This window comes from Aulostomus chinensis, chromosome 3 (genome assembly GCF_037954235.1).
Source record: "Aulostomus chinensis isolate RoL2024-O1b breed Wild chromosome 3, RoL_Achi_v1.0, whole genome shotgun sequence".
NCBI lineage: Eukaryota > Metazoa > Chordata > Actinopteri > Syngnathiformes > Aulostomidae > Aulostomus > Aulostomus chinensis.
This window is the reverse complement of record NC_141322.1, coordinates 1455469-1473131: the sequence shown is the minus strand read 5'-3', so window position 1 is coordinate 1473131 and position 17663 is coordinate 1455469. Positions and strand designations below refer to the sequence as shown.

General features: G+C 46.0%; 1 protein-coding gene across 2 annotated transcripts in view; it reads right to left on the bottom strand.

The window, feature by feature from the left end:
- cntn6 (contactin 6) overlaps positions 1 to 17663 on the bottom strand; it is a 104647-nt gene that overhangs the window by 47718 nt on the left and 39266 nt on the right. For both annotated transcript variants that reach the window (XM_086197524.1, XM_086197533.1), the window contains exon 2: positions 2560 to 2614. The gene's annotated coding sequence lies outside the window, so the exon portion shown is untranslated. The remainder of the gene's footprint in view (positions 1 to 2559; positions 2615 to 17663) is intronic.

Here is a 17663-nt window from a genome sequence, read left to right as displayed (position 1 = left end):
GTGTGGACACGGGTTTGAAGAACTAAAACGACTTGTCACCAACATGTTTTACTGAATAGATCCCACAACTAAACGCCACATACCGTTGACCTTCAGCCAATAGGAGGACGTGTCGTTGTCGGCGCCGATTGTGACTTAACACGCGATGACGGTTAATTTTGCTGTTTTACTGCTTCAAAAATCCACAAACAATGCAGGCAAAAGGTAATTAGCTGATGCGGTGCTAGCCGGTCACAAATCGGCGTAGAGGAAGAAGACATCGCGTCGTCATTTCCGGTATGCGATTCGGGACGGCACTGCACAATTGAGCACATAGTATGATGAGTGTACTCTGTTGGACAGTTTGAAGTATGGAAGTGTGCGGTTTGGGACACAGCAAAATCTTCAGTGAAATTGGAGCTTGGGAGGAGTTCACATGTGAGGTGAATCCTCATCAATGAAGTTAGGAGCTGCAGCGGACGATCACTTGTGCTCTCTGGGAGACGCGTCACCTCTGCTTGACCCGGTGCCTTTAACCTCTCGTGAACCGTGGCTGGGGTGTAAATCAATGTTCAGCAGTATTTCTTTTTGTTGTTTGCAAGTTTGCGCCTTTCCTCCGATGCACCTGCTTCACGCTAGCGTGCAGTTTGCTTTTTTCTGTGAATGTGTGTGAAGGAATGCAGGGAAGTGTAAGGTGTGCATATGTGTGTGTTTGCACTTTCACAAGAGCCCGATTGGATTCCTCTTGATTTTTTGCTGTTATTATTATCTTAATTCTAACTTTTGGATGTTAGCTAAGTGTTCAGTGTAAATTGTTTCCATTTCCTGTTTTATTTTGGTAACTCATGTTGTGTCAGATCTCCCTGCTGTGTGATGTCCTGCCCAGCCCCCATGTGCCTCACCTGTGTTTGAGGGTCTCACCTGTCGTTCTAGTCCTTCTCCGTCTGTTTGCTGGATCATTTTCTCAGGTTCTATGAGCGTTCCAGCGTCCCCGTGTCTGACTGCTTCTGAGTCCCTTACCACCAGGAAAGATCTGCTTGTGTCAGCTGAAACCGTTAAACCCTCTGAATGATGTCATCAGCTGTCTTGCGTTTGCATCTTGCTGCCTGCTGTCAGTTTCCCTGATAAAGTTCCTCTTTTTCTCCTCCCAATGAAATATATAAATATTATAGTATATATATATATATATATATATATATATATATATATATATATATTTATATAAACAGCCCTCAATAATTTCATGGCCTCACTGGAGGACATCAAGCAAAAGTCATGAGGGAAGTTTAGGAGGCCTGAGTGGGTTTTGGGGATTTTAAAGTCAAAATGGAACAAAAAGTTGTGGGACTTAATCAGAGTTCCTCAGGATGAGACTCAGTATCAGTTAGACTTATGACTGCTAATGTGTGTGTGTGTGTGTGTGTGTGTGTGTGTGTGTGTGTGTGTCACTCAACAGGACCAAAGTTATATCTGTGGTCATTCAGTGTCCGTTCCTTTTGAGAGCGCTGGCTAGTTTTCAGCTGTGAAATTGCAAACTGTCCATGAACATGAATGAGGATTAAAATGATGATCATGATGGCAGAAACATCGCAATGTGACGGATTTAATGTCGTTGTAACACGTGCGAAGCTTGTGCACGTGTTTTCGTGAGTATCCACTATCAAGCTTAATGGAATTGTTATTTAAATCATGGAAAATTGTTCAAGTTTGCAAAAAACAAAACCAAAAATTTGTAAAGCTTCCACTGATCAAAGCCTGTTGAAGGCAACCGCTGGCTCAAACATCTGCAGGAGTGAAACGGTGGATGATCAGAGATCAGAGGTCAGCGATGCAAAGCCCAGTGAGCAGAGACAGCTAACACCGATTTAGCCAAGCTAGCTTAGCGTACCTCGCCACTCACCGCTGCGGTGACCAGCCAGCACTCACAGTCCACACACACAACAGCTTAAGCTGAGCTTCCTCTGGGTTCTGGGCTTCAGCTCAATAAAACCACCTCAGGTTGAAAGTTTAACGGCCACTTTCTCACTGAAAAGATGCTTCAAATGTACTTAAACAGTAGTAGTACTCAGTTGTAGAAGTAGCATCAGTATTCCTCTCCTCTTCTCTGGAGCTGGACCTGATCAATCCCAGCTGGTGTTTCCTGACTGATGATTTCAGCTGTCGAGTTTAAAGAGGAGCAGTGGAGTTCCTAATATACCTCAAATACTTCACACCAGCACTGCAACTGCACTTCTTACTCGGACTGTATTCACTGTCGCAGAGTTTAAACTATTTTCTGTAACACTTGGTGTACATCATAAAATATCAGGTTAGTCATGGTACATCACATGATCTTTGACCTCGATAAACCACAATCAAGTGAGAACTGAAGGAAAACACACACACTCTCACACACTCTCACACACTCACACACACACACACACACACACACACACACACACATTTCAAAGAGGATTAGATTTCTCTATGCTCGTGCAGCTCCTCTACCTGGGACAACAGCTACGGTCACAGTCATTTATAGTTCCTAATAAATCACCAGAGCCAACAGACAAGCGTGTTTCCCACTGATTGAGTACTCACAGGGAAAGTGGAGTCTGCTGGCTTTCCTCCACATCCACGACACAAACTCGGCCAGCTGAGAGAGAAGCAGAGAGGATGGAGTCAGAGGGGATGTATTCAGCCTCCTTGTAGCAACAAGCTAAAGACGCAGACACTAAAATGGTCCTTCTGTTCAGGAGTAGGAGACATAAGATCTGCAAGGGAAACCAGGAGGGCTGCTCCTTCACCCCCCCCCCCCCCCACACACACACACACACACACAATTATTACAGAAGTGGTGTCCCAAGAAGCAGGACGGGGCATCTGTGAGGGTTCAAACCCTCTGGACACGTGTGTTGTGTAGTTCTACTGCATAGGCACTCGTCTAAACCTGCACTTACTAAAATACCTACAGTCCCTTCTCTTTGTCCACAAAATATTCCTGTCATATTTCAGTTGTCATACAAGATATGGATATACAGAGTAGGAGCTGACTGATGAAGGGTTTTAATAAACAACTTTAAAATATGTGACATTGTCATACATGAGCATGTAAATAAAGACCAAAATAAAATGGTAAGTTGAACACAGCGCAGCCTTCGGAGCGCCCTCTGCTGGATACTCCAAGTTACGCCATTGTGAAATCACCGTCCGCATTTTATGTGTTGTAAAAAAAGTTGTAATATCAGCAAATATCACCAAACGTGATTATCAATATGATATATCTGTGACAGATCCATGATGGAGCCATGCTAGATGCCTGATAGGCCTGTTATTGACCCGTGATAGGTCCCTGATAGACCCGTGATAGGTCCGTGATAGACCTGTGATAGGTCCATGATAGACCCGTGATAGTTCCGTGATAGACCTGTGATAGGTCCCTGATAGACCCGTGATAGGTCCCTGATAGACCCGTGATAGGTCCATGATAGACCTGTGATAGGTCCATGATAGACCCGTGATAGACCCGTGATAGGTCCGTGATAGGTCCGTGATAGACCCGTGATAGGTCCGTGATAGGTCCGTGATAGGTCCCTGATAGACCCGTGATAGGTCCCTGATAGACCCGTGATAGGTCCGTGATAGACCTGTGATAGGTCCATGATAGACCCGTGATAGGTCCGTGATAGACCCGTGATAGGTCCGTGATAGACCCGTGATAGGTCCGTGATAGGTCCGTGATAGACCTGTGATAGGTCCATGATAGACCCCTGATAGGTCCATGATAGACCCGTGATAGGTCCGTGATAGACCCGTGATAGGTCCGTGATAGACCCCTGATAGGTCCATGATAGACCTGTGATAGGTCCATGATAGGTGTGTGATAGACCTGTGATAGGTCCATGATAGGTCCATGATAGACCCGTGATAGGTCCATGATAGACCCCTGATAGACCTGTGATAGGTGTGTGATAGACCTGTGATAGGTCCATGATAGACCTGTGATAGGTCCATGATAGACCCGTGATAGGTCCATGATAGACCCGTGATAGGTCCATGATAGACCCCTGATAGGTCCATGATAGACCCCTGATAGGTCCATGATAGACCTGTGATAGGTCCATGATAGGTCCATGATAGGTCCATGATAGACCCGTGATAGGTCCATGATAGACCCCTGATAGACCTGTGATAGGTGTGTGATAGACCTGTGATAGGTCCATGATAGGTGTGTGATAGGTCCATGATAGGTGTGTGATAGGTCCATGATAGACCCCTGATAGACCCGTGATAGGTGTGTGATAGACCTGTGATAAGTCCATGATAGACCTGTGATAGGTCCATGATAGACCTGTGATAGGTCCATGATAGGTGTGTGATAGGTCCATGATAGACCCGTGATAGACCCGTGATAGACCTGTGATAGGTCCCTGATAGACCCGTGATAGACCCGTGATAGGTGTGTGATAGACCTGTGATAGGTCCATGATAGACCTGTGATAGGTCCATGATAGACCCCTGATAGACCCGTGATAGACCTGTGATAGGTCCCTGATAGACCCCTGATAGACCCGTGATAGGTGTGTGATAGACCTGTGATAAGTCCATGATAGACCTGTGATAGGTCCATGATAGACCTGTGATAGGTCCATGATAGGTGTGTGATAGGTCCATGATAGACCCGTGATAGACCCGTGATAGGTGTGTGATAGACCTGTGATAGGTCCATGATAGACCTGTGATAGGTCCATGATAGACCCCTGATAGACCCGTGATAGACCTGTGATAGGTCCCTGATAGACCCGTGATAGGTGTGTGATAGGTCCATGATAGGCCCCTCCTAGGTCCATGATAGGCCACTCATAGGTCCATGATAGGCCCCTCCTAGGTCCATGATCGACACGTGATAGGTCCATGATCGACATGTGATAGGTCCATGATCGACACGTGATAGGTCCATGATTGGGCCAATCACGGCTGATGCCTGGGTGGGGTCATCATACGGGGGACTATCCTCAGTATTTAGGACACAGAAGCAAAACAAACAAACTTTTTCAGGCATTCTTTGGTTTAAATACTTCCTGGTTTTGAGTTCAGAATTTTTGTCATCAGAGAGGAAAAAAGTGCAGTTCGTTCAGAGTGCACTGGGCCCTAAATGAGACGCTCCAAAGAATTAACGACATCATCATCCAGGACTGTGACAACAGACAGACATACTTTCACCGCTATGAACATATACTTTCACAAATGATGACATTTATTACTGTAGGAGAAACAAGTGTGATATCACGAGCAGGTGCTTCCAGACACACAGCAAACCTAATCAGACCGGCCGGAATGCCTGCTCCGGCCCCAGAGAGCCCACTTACTCTCCGTAATTTGGTTTCCAGCAAGACAGTCTGAGCCGAGCCGTCACAGAGAGACAGATTGATTCCACATTCACTTCACACCTCAAGGGTCTCCTGTCGTTGTTACCACACTGTACACATGTGATCTTATTGAATATCTATTCATGAACATAATCCCCCGAGCCGCCTACACGAGGATACCCAAAGTCAACCAAAAGCCATTCTTCAACTATTAGGAGTAAATGGATGACTTTGGTCCCATTGGAAATGTTCTACTCTGAGGTCTTGTTGAACAGCTAGAACCAGTTTAAGGGCTCCTGGCATTGTGTGGAAGGAGAACCATCAGAAAAAGTGGGGGGCACCACAGCACCGAGCCCCACCCGGCTCAGGTCCACATTAGTCCACATCAGTATGGCATAGAAAATGAGCATTTCAATCATGAGTTACTGAATCATGAGTTAGAATGTCGACGCTTCCACATATTCTTTGTTAAAACATTTCAAATACGCCCCGACATAGAAAACATAAATCAGGTGACTGATCAGCTGTTTCTGCTGCCACCGTCTTTCTCCAGATGTTATTGGCTACGATACTAGCTGGCCAGACCAGTGACCAGTGACAACTGGCCCAGCTGGGAGCCGTCCCTCCAGACCAATCAGCATGTCCCCTTTGATGTCTGTTGATGGCCAAGACAACTTCTTCTACTGCTGTTCAATGCAGTCATGCAAAATGCTGCCTTTACCGCCATCTTCTGATACGCATGGCCTTGTTTACTGTACCTCCTTCAATGGGACATTTCTAATGTTGGCTTAAAGACATGCGTTTTCATGGTTGCGTTACTTCTTCATTATCATGGAAATGTTGGAAGAGCCAGCCACTTATATTCAGCTTGGTGCCAATGGTGCCTCACCAACTCACAGCAGCAGGGTAACGTCGGTATGCAACTTCTCCACGTCATCACAGGGTTGCACCTTGATGATCAAATGTGGAACACAGCGCATCCGCTATGTAAACTCAAGAGGCGGTCAAAGTGGACCTGCTGGGCAGCAGTAGCAGGTAAACGCGTCCCAGCAGTGGCGTGACGTGCTCCCTGGCAAGAGTCCCTCACACCCCCGCATCAACAGTGCAGCTCACCTGCTGCTCCAACAGGTGAGTCGTCCCGGTCGGGGCCGGCGACTGAGGAGTGCACATGTCTGAGATGCATCGTGAGGTTTAAGATTCCGACTTAATTTAATGCTGTGAGGAGATTTGTCATAGAAATAATCTAAAGTGAGGTGTTATTGTTCAAGTTAATGCAGTCACTTCTTCATTTGGTCCAGAAAACTTTGTTGTATCCACAAATATTATTTTCTTCTAGGGATTAATAGTGATGATCACCAGACGGCGTTATGATTCTCGTGATGTGACTTGATTCGTTCTCCTTCATGGCTTGACAGCGCTGGTTACCTGTGGCCATCACAGGCACTACAGAGACTTTGGGTCATGAACCACAGACCCACCAGTCGTCCCCTCTACTGCACCACCGCACTGAACTAGAAGGCAGGACGTGTGCAGGTCTGATGTTCGCCATGACTCTGAAGGTCTTTATTGATGCTTTATCACTCAACAATCCACTCCAGAGAACATGATGGATGAATGAGGGAAAGCCTGTCCTACTGATTCAAAAATGTTGGAAACACGGAATGTGTTCCGTTGAATGTTCTGTTCTGTTTCTCTTGACAAGTTCCTCAAGCACAGCAAAGCTACTATGAAATAGTCTGGAGTGATTCAGCCTGCTGAAGGAGAAGCCGCAGCTCTCCTGACTGGCAGCAGATGCGGAGGACTGAAGCACGCTGCATTTGAAATGGAAATATGTAAATGATCCCATCAACAAATGAAAATGCATCAAAATCATATTAACAATAAATGTAGACATTCATGAAATGTGATATAAATTCCCATTTCTGTCTTAATTTGCTTTTTAAAATCAAATTTCCAAGTTTACATGCTACTCAGTTTAATCCCCAACACTTAATGTCTTGGTTTGATGTTTTAAAATGTACATTTCTGGATGCATGTCTATGCTCCTGGACCGAGGAAGTGCTCGTTCTCAAAATGTATCTCAACTGAAATATTGAAAGTTGGACACTAAAGTCAGAAAGTGAGTCAATATGGGAATTTATTGCGAAGGGAAAATCATCAAAAGACTGAGGAGGTGAACAAGCAGAGCTGAGAACAGCTGATGGACATCTCAGGTTCCATTTTCAAGGGCTCAGGTAAAAAGTTATTTTTGATATGTTGGGTTCTGTGTCTGAGGGGATGGGCGCCAGATTCAAATGAGCCCAAACCGACGGCGTCCAGAGCTCCCAGTCAGTGAGTTGCAGTGGGTTCATTTATGAGTGTATCACTCATATTTGGAAGAAAATATCAATAATGGTTCATAATAGTGTTTTTGGGGAAATCATCAGCAGAAAGTATCAGAGGCAGGCTGAGGTTTGTCTCTCTGCCTGCAACCCCTCTCAGGTATCACATGACCTGTTAGAAACCCCACTTAGCGCCCGCAGCGAGAGACTCACATTACAGCTGCTGTAAAGATTACAGAGGATAGAGAAACTCTTTTCACATTCGTTAAAGTGCCTCTCATGAATAATTAATGGCTTTGAATTCAGACCTCCAAATATTCAAGCGTGTTGCGTCAGACTTTTCCTTTCCCAGTGATGGCGTTTGCAGGTCAGCGGGTAAAGGTTCAGGAGCTGAATCTGGACATCCAGACAACTGCAGCCAATAAGCTGAAGTTGTGATCCTGCCAAGCTTTTAATTTCATGATGACATTGGAATCATTGTTGTCCTCAGTGTGCATATCGCTCAAAGGAGAGAACCACCCACAAGTAACCACGCCGGTTACTTTCTCCGTGTAGTGAAGTTGCTAAGTAGCGTCTGGTCAGCGCGTGACAGCGCGAACCTGCTCGCGTTATCTGCGTAAACACCAACCTGCCTCAAGGGCCTGTGCAAGATTTTATTCATGGACGAAATATAATTTCAGCGTGGGCTTAATACGGCATCATCAGTGGGGCTGAAGAGGCAGACACTGACTACAGAATGAAAAATGAACAAACAGGGAACAAGACGTTTATCTGCCACAAAACGATCTTATTTTTAATTTATTCATTTTGAATTGTACCTGGAGGGAGCCGCCCCCCCACCCAGCTAGTTGCTTCCAGCATGTTGAGGCTTCGGTCCTGAATAAGTCGTTCAACTGCAGTTGTTAACATGTAATCTCACCAGTGCTTTTCAATAATGTGGACATGTCTGTTAAAAAATGTGTCTCCACCAGTGCTTCAGTGAGGGTTCAGCTTGGATCTAAGATTGAGAAGGTTTCTAAAACTGTGAACGAGGGGGACGTGGATGCAGAAACATTTCAATAATAAATATATTTTATTATTTTAATAATTACCGTGGCCCCCCCAGCGAGAAGGTTGTGGGTGGAGCAGTGGTCCTCACTGTGGCCCCCCAGCAAGAAGGTTGTGGGTGGAGCCCCGGCTGCAGCACGGGGTCTTTCTGGGTGAGTCTCCATGTTCTCCCTGTTCCTGCTGGGTTCTCTCTGGTACTCCAGCTTCCTCCACAGTCCAAAGACATCAAGAGGGACCAGGTTAATCCAGACTCTAAATTGACCGTAGGCGTGGCTGGGAGAGCCAATGGTTGTCTGTCTCTATGTGTTGGCCCTGCCATGGACTGGTGACCTGTCCAGGGGGAAGGCTGCTGGGATGGGCTCCACCCCCACCACCCTCAACAGGAGAGGAGGGGGAACATGGAGGGATGAAGCCTAAGAACATGTACTCTGAAAGAGAGCCAGAGAGAGCACAAAAAGTATGATGAAAAAAAAATGTCTGACAGCCATGTTAGCGCCCTCTGCAGGCTGGAGTGTATTGTTACCCAGCCGAGCGTGCAACAACACTTGCACAATGGCTTTTGTCAAAGCAGGAGATCAGCCAAAGGCAGGTCATAAAAAGCCACCAGCCGGGATCCTGGCAACAGCCCAGGACTGGCAGCTCTCTGTAGACCTGGAGAAGCAGCTGAGGTTCCCCCAGCACATTGTCCGCTCCGCCCTGAGGCCAGATATCCTTCTGGTTTCAGAGAGCACGAAGAACATCATAATCATGGTGCTGACAGTGTCATGGGAGGACTGCTTGGGGGAGGCCCATGAGAGGACGAGGACCAAATACGAACACCTGGTCATCGACTGTCGTGCGCAGGGCTGCAAGGCAGGGTGCATGCCCATCGAAGTTGGCAGTAGAGGACTTGTGGGGCACTCACTCCACAAAGCCCTAAGTGCCCTGGGCATCACAGGAACAGCACCGAAGCAGCTGAGAAAGCCTCGAGGTGGCTCTGGGTTGGGAGAGGAGAACCATGGGGACAAGTGAATGCCACCTGAACACAAGTCACGGTCTGATCAGCCGTGGCTGGGTCGCCTGAGTAGGATGTCTGATGTTTGAAAGACCCGAAACATCTGATGATCTCAGGTAACATCACTGATGATGTGTTCAGGTGCATCAGAAGAACCTGATGTATTCAAGAACATAGTTGGATTGTTATCCCAGCTTTAAATCAAATGAATCTATGAAGGGCGAAAATCTGTCCAAATCTCCTTCAAGTTTTTGTCTTAAGACACAGGAAGAAAGTTGAGGCCAAACTCTCACTGTTGTCACCGTGTTTGTGTAAATAAACGCTGCTTTGAGTTTTAGTTTGTTAATCCCAACTTCATCTCTACTCTCTACAATCGAGACCTGAGTCAGACAGCAAAGTCTCACCTGAGAACGTTTAGGTATCGAATTTCTAAAAATTTACAATGAATAATGCTGTTTAAAAGACTGCAAGCCAACAGAGTACTGTATTTTCCGCACTATGAGGCGCACCTAAAAGCCTTTAATTTTCTCAAAAACCGACAGTGCGCCTTATAATCCGATGCGCCTTCTATATGGATCAATATTGGTTCATTATGGCTGCCGTAGTCAGGGGGCGTCGCCGCAGTAACAGTGGTAAAAACTTTAAAGGGGAATTCCAGTCCCACAGCACTTGTGTGTGTATAAAGACCCCAAAATGGCTCCTTCCAAGAGACACGCTTACGACGCAGAGTTCCATCTCCAGGCTGTCAGTCAGCAGCTACCGGTACGCACGGTACCGTGTTGTGAATGCACCGACTTGTTTGGGAGTGAACGGAGTTGTCAGAACGTTGGTTTGTATTCTGTTAATAAAGTTTGACTGACTGACTTATCTGACTGTTTTGTTGACACTCCCTTTAGCGCAGCTCCATCTAGTGGATGCATAACGCAACACCAGCCACTACAGTCGTTCCTATTCTATGCGGCAGTTTTAAAATAGGCCGTTCATTGAAGGTGCGCCTTATAATCCGATGCGCTTTATAGTGCGGAAAATACGGTAACCGCCTCAGAGCCACGTGCTCACCACGTCCCCAGTGGTCCGATCACAGTGTTCAGGGGCCCCTGGGCTCTGTGAGTACTGCAGAGATCTCCCACCTCACTTGACCCCATTTCCATTACTTTGAGGGTCCAAGGATTGAACTGCAGCACTTTCTAGTTTTAAAAGCCAGGCACTGGAAGAAGAAGAATGAAATAACTGTGTTATTAAAAACCAATCGAGCCCTCTTTGTTTCTTCAGTCATGCAGACGAAAATCAAAGTGAATTAAGGGAGTTTTTTGGAGGTTGCCCGAGCGTATTAAATCCTCAAATCCATCACAAATTACAGTTTTCAGAGCAAAGCAATGACATCTGTGTGTGACTAAAAAATGGCTCCGTCCCAAACTGCTGATGCTGTAACACCAACATCGTGGCACCGTACAGCGTCATGGCAGCCCGGCGGTGCAGCTGGCGGGGAACTGTAGCTGTCAGTCACCTGGATGGTGCCGGAGACAGCGCTGGTATTTCAGACAGGTGAGAGGAATTTTATCGTCTTTTTCAAATAGGTCACTCAGCCAATGATCATTTCTGTAAAGGTTGGCAATAAACAGCATCTGCTTTTATTGTGACTCGGCCGTGACGGAGCAAGGCCGTGTCAGCAGGGTCCAGGCTGTCCGACTGATCCCGTCTGAAGGAGAGGAGAGGAAATGGGACAGAAAATAAGCAGAGACACAAGACCACAGTTGAAAATGTCTCCCATTCTGTTGCTTCTATCCTCCAGTCCCTTCAGACGCTTGATGCTTTGATCTCAGAAGATTCTAAATGTCAGTCCCAGCGAGAGCACGCGTGCAGGAAGAATCCGAACGATTAACAGATTATATTCCTGTGCTTTTTTGACTTCAATGACATCTAAGACTTCCATGAGCATTTCATGTGTTTGCAGTTGTGTGGTGATCAAGCAGCCACACATCTGTTCACTTGTAAGAAGAGAGAAAGCGAGAGAGAATCCCTCGAAGCACGATTACAGCCATGAACCTGCGGAAAATGCTGAGGAGTAAATTCAATTTGTAGCGATGAAGAGGGCTTCAAAGCCTCTTTACACAACAAAGACCGATGGATTTAGGGGTCTGAGAGACGGTCATCATCAGGTGATAACAATCCACCCCCCACAGCCAGAGACAGGACAAAAACCTTTTATAGGCATGAGAAAATGAATAATGGTGCAATTACATCGTTTCTAGCAATAGTGGGTTTTTACTTGTTATGCTACCAAATGCATTTTTGTAGTTCTTTTTTTTACAATACCTCTAAAATGCTAAACATGTTACAGCCCTTCAACATGGCAGCACAAGCATCAGCTGCACTGATCTGTACGTTCACAGGCTGACAAAAGGCAGATTACTTTCAATGAAATACTTTCTCTCTCTCTATGAGGTAACACGTTCAGTCCCACTGGTCACTGCTACTGGTCTCTGTGGGGAACCCTTAATGGATAATCATTATTCGTAGTAGTTTTCCAGGCCTGCACACTGAGGAGCAAATATCTCTCCTAACTGACGGAACTTCACTTAATTTTTCATGAGATCAGTCAGAGATTTCAGAGCTTCAAACGCGCACACAAAGGTTTCTTTTCCACTCATTTTGCTCCCAAAAGTGTAAGCGAGCACTTCACCTTCATCAGGACGAACCCTCCACGTCCATCAGCGAGTCTTGGACTGGTCACAGTCACAAACGCACTTCTGTTCTGATTATTTTTCTTTTTTTAGGCACAGCTCTATCTCCATTTCACAGGAAGTTGCTGGATGTTGGCAGGAACTGGAGCACGCTGTGCTACACGCTGGTCCAGAACACTCAGACACGCTCAGCGCTGACATGTCTGGTGAGGATACGACTGGGATGTTTTCAGCTTCCAGGAATTGTGCCCAGATCCCTCAACATGGCGCCGTTCATTATCACGCTGCAACATGAGGTGATCGTGGCGATGAATGGCACAAGAAGGAGCCTCAGGATCCTGTCAGAACCACCGGGGTTGTTGTCCGTAGCTTAGAACTGTTCATACCATAACCTCAGCGCCACCTGGAGCAGCACAATGGTGGCAAGAGCAAACCACTCACCCACACACCGCCTAGCACGCCGCCTGCCATCAGCCTGCTTCAGAGTAAATCAGGACGCATCTTGGAAGAGAAAACTTGTGTTGAGCGCCGGTCGGGTCCAGACCACGGTGAGAGCGACAAGCTCTCTGATCAGCTTCCCTTAATGCTCTCTGACAGTTTGTGAGGAAATTCTGTAAATATGCAAACCAGCTGCTGCCTCAGCAGTGAACGCTACCGTGGCAGTACTGGCCTGGCGTGTTCACACATGGCCGGCGGTGGCGAGCTGAACCTTCAGTTAATGGGCAACAGCTCCGTTGGATGTTCCTGCAGCCAAAGGCCAATGACACGCTCCCTCAAAGCTGGTGACTGAGTTCTCAGTCATTCAGTCGCCAAGGTCTTTTGAGTTTGGTGTCACAATGAGAGCGCAGGAAGCTGCTGGGTCCTCTGATGGAGCCCCGCTTCAACCAGCCTGCTCTCAACACACACTGGGTTCAGCCATACAGGACATGCTGAACCTGTTTTGAAAGCTGAGACATTTCAATTTCAAAATGCTAATGGATTGGATTTCTTCTGCTAGGGTCCAGCACAGTGACCCCCCCACTGCAGTGAGTGAAAACAAGCCCTGCACACCATGCTGCTTCACATGAGCCTTTAAAAGCCTGGCTGCTGTTATCTCAGCCCAGCATTTACCCCATGACGGACATGTCCTCCACAGGGAGCGATGCTGGAGTCCTATGAAGAGGAAGAGACATTATTTACATGTCACAATTACAAAAGAGCACAACCGTTCCAGCGGTGTGAGAAGGAAATGTTCTGGGCCACATTCCAACCGACCACGCTCACACACACATCAGAGCCACAGGTTCAGCGTACTGGCGTGTTGTTGGTATGGCCATGATGAACCACTGCACCAGCTGCTGACAGTGGTGACGCAACCAGCAAAGACCGAGGCCTTGAGTCCCCGTAGAACCGTCCCCCGCCCCTCCTAACAGAACAGCCGAGGTGTGACTTTGGATGGAGTGATGTAGTTTCTTATACGGTGTTCGATGGTCATGTTCACACCAAAAGGTCTGTTTTCTGAGTCAGACTAAAGCGAGGATGATACATTGTTGCAATGTCTCAACAACGTTCACAAAGGCCAAACTCAAACGGTCCAAAAGTCGTCACGTGGCAGCAAAGCCGTTTGGTGATTGCTTAAACAGTTAAGACCACAAACCCCTTGCAGTTTTTACTGTCCACCGTGGAGCTTCGTCTGCTCAGTCTCATGTTGGCGCTGGTCTGGACTGCGTATCAGCAGACGTTAACGGACCGCACGTGAACGGCTGGGACGACTGTGGCAATTAAATGATGTATTCAAACACGCTCGTCTGCAGTCGGCGGTCGTATCACAGGAGACAACAGGCAGTAATGAGGGCCTCCCTCCACGTTTTTTCCTTCGCCATACCAGGTTGACCAGTGACGGAAGAGGACAATAAAAAGCTCACAGTCACATACATGTTACAATCACAAGGTTGGCTCGTCATACTAACAGAACATGACGTGTAAAACGGCGCACTTCCTGTGATTGGTGAGGATGGGCTCACACCAGAAGCAAACCGCTCAAGAGTTCACTTGATAGCGGTCCCAGACCACCTCGACCAGACCGACCCAGGAGCGGCTGACTGGTCGGCACCAGAGTTGGAGGCCAGCGTTCACACCGACCAAAACGAACCAAGGAGGTAAACGCTCCAGGGTCCAGTTCAACTAGATAGTAATACTGGATTTCACACTTCGATACGATATTTTGAAATTCTGATATTTTAATATCATTATATTCTATGTCATATTATTTTGATATTCGATTCAATTTTCAATACCAAGCAACCACTCAGAATTGAGTGCAACAATGTTTTTTATTTAAAGAAAAATAAAGAGTTTATGCTTGAGGTACAGAACTTTTACAAGTTATTGTTTACACATAAGGTGGCAACGGTGGAGCAGTGGTCCTCCCTGTGGCCCCCCTCCAAGAAGGTTGTGGGTGGAGCAGTGGTCCTCCCTGTGGCCCCCCTCCAAGAAGGTTGTGGGTGGAGCAGTGGTCCTCCCTGTGGCCCCCATCAAGAAGGTTGTGGGTGGAGCAGTGGTCCTCCCTGTGGCCCCCATCAAGAAGGTTGTGGGTGGAGCAGTGGTCCTCCCTGTGGCCCCCAGCAAGAGGGTTGTGGGTGGAGCCCCGGCTGCAGCACGGGGTCTTTCTGGGTGAGTCTCCATGTTCTCCCTGTTCCTGCTGGGTTCTCTCTGGTACTCCAGCTTCCTCCACAGTCCAAAGACATCAAGAGGGACCAGGTTAATCCAGACTCTAAATTGACCGTAGGCGTGGCTGGGAGAGCCAATGGTTGTCTGTCTCTATGTGTTGGCCCTGCCATGGACTGGTGACCTGTCCAGGGTGAACCCCGCCTCTCGCCTGTTGACGCTGGGATAGGCTCCATGGATGCATGGATGTTTACACACTTACAAACAAGTTTTAATATATGTGACCTACTGTCGATGAGCTTCAGCTAGCGCTCGCTAACATGACAGCACGTCAAAGTGAACAGCGATAGATGTGGTGACTCTCACCAACACTACTTCAAGTTCTGCTGTCACCAGCCTCTGGACCTCTAAATCTACTCAGGTCCGGTGTCTGTCTGGGAGGAGCTTTGCTACCTTCGTCGTGTGCCCTCCTTTGGCTTTCCTTGTTCATCCGACTCAAATCCAGAGAACCTCCAAACAGCACTTCTACTGCTTTGTTGATTGACTAAAACTGGTTGGTCCTCATGGCAGCTGACACACGTGGAAAAAAAAAAAATACAGCCAGCAGTGTTTGTGTGAGCGAGGCAGGAGGGGAGGGGCAGCTGCACCATGGCTCGCCCCCCGGGGGAGCACGCTGTTTGTTTGTGTGTGTGTGTGTGTATGTGTGTGTGTGTGTGTGTGTGTGTGTGTGTGTGTGTGTGTGTGTGTGTGTGTTGGCGGCTGCGGTGGCACATGTGTGAACCAAGGAGGCAGGTAGAGTATCAATACTATTGAAAAGTCATTTAGTACCATTTTTATGTTTCAAAATCGATATTTAATTGATAAATCAATATTTTTGACAACACTACTTCAACCGGACTAAACAAGGCTGGTGTGAATGCAATCATGTCCAGCACCGCCCCTTTTCTTTTCATTCAACACACACACACGATATATCTATATCTACATATCTATCTATGTATCTATCTATATAGATAGATAGATATGTAGATGGATGGATAGATAGATGATAGATAGATGATAGATAGATGATAGATAGATAGATGATAGATAGATAGATAGATAGATGATAGATAGATGATAGATAGATAGATGATAGATGATAGATGATAGATAGATAGATAGATGGATAGATAGATAGATGATAGATAGATGATAGATAGATAGATAGATGATAGATAGATAGATAGATAGATAGATAGATAGATGGTAGATAGATAGATAGATAGATAGATAGATAGATAGATAGATAGATAGATAGATGATAGATGGATAGATAGATAGATAGATAGATAGATAGATGGTTGGTAGATAGATAGATAGATAGATAGATAGATGATAGATAGATGATAGATAGATAGATAGATAGATAGATGATAGATAGATAGATAGATAGATAGATGGATAGGTAGATAGATAGATAGATGATAGATAGATAGATAGATAGATGATAGATAGATAGATGGATGATAGATAGATAGATAGATAGATAGATGATAGATAGATAGATAGATAGATGATAGATAGATAGATAGATGATAGATAGATAGATAGATGGATGATAGATAGATAGATAGATAGATAGATGGATAGATAGATAGATAGATAGATAGATAGATGATAGATAGATAGATAGATAGATGATAGATAGATAGATAGATGGATGATAGATAGATAGATAGATAGATGATAGATAGATAGATAGATAGATAGATGATAGATGGATAGATAGATAGATAGATGATAGATAGATGATAGATAGATAGATGATAGATAGATAGATAGATAGATGATAGATAGATAGATAGATAGATGATAGATAGATAGTTAGATGATAGATAGATAGATAGATAGATAGATAGATAGATAGATAGATAGATAGATAGATAGATAGATGGATAGAAAGATGGATAGATAGATGGATCCATTAGCTTCAGTTAGCAGGACGGTGGCCTCTGCAGTCCACCTCTCCGTCCAGCACAGCTCATCATTCATGTGTTGGTTTGCCATTGAACGGACACACAAACACGTCCTGTGCTTCCTCCCTGCAGTATTTGGGTGCTGCTCTGCACTCTGGACTTGGTTCCACCCTCTTAAGATAAACAAAGTAGAAGAATGAATTTTTGACTACTGTGAACAAACAAAGCAGCTGACTCCAGATGCTCGGACACTCTGGGGATAATAGAATGGCTCTGTACAGTAGATGTGGAATGACATTTGTTCACACACACACACACACACACACACACACACACACACACACACACACACACACACACACACACACACACACACACACACAGGTTCATTATGGAAGACGTACTGTTGCATCAGTGTGAGTCATCAGGGCGTATTTGGGCAGTGAGCCACCTGCTTCCTCTCTTTAACAAGCTGTCATTTAAAAAAGGGACACATGTCGAGCTCAGAGAGTGAAGGTGAAAAAGGGTTACATGACAAACAGAATGTAGGTAACACACATCAGCCAGGCTCTGAAGACAGCTAATCTCAGCTCCCACACTCAAACACACAACCAGGACCAACAGGGAAATTGCTCCTTTTCATTCAACTCATTTTTTTGCCGTTGCTTCCTCAGAGTGGCTCAGTC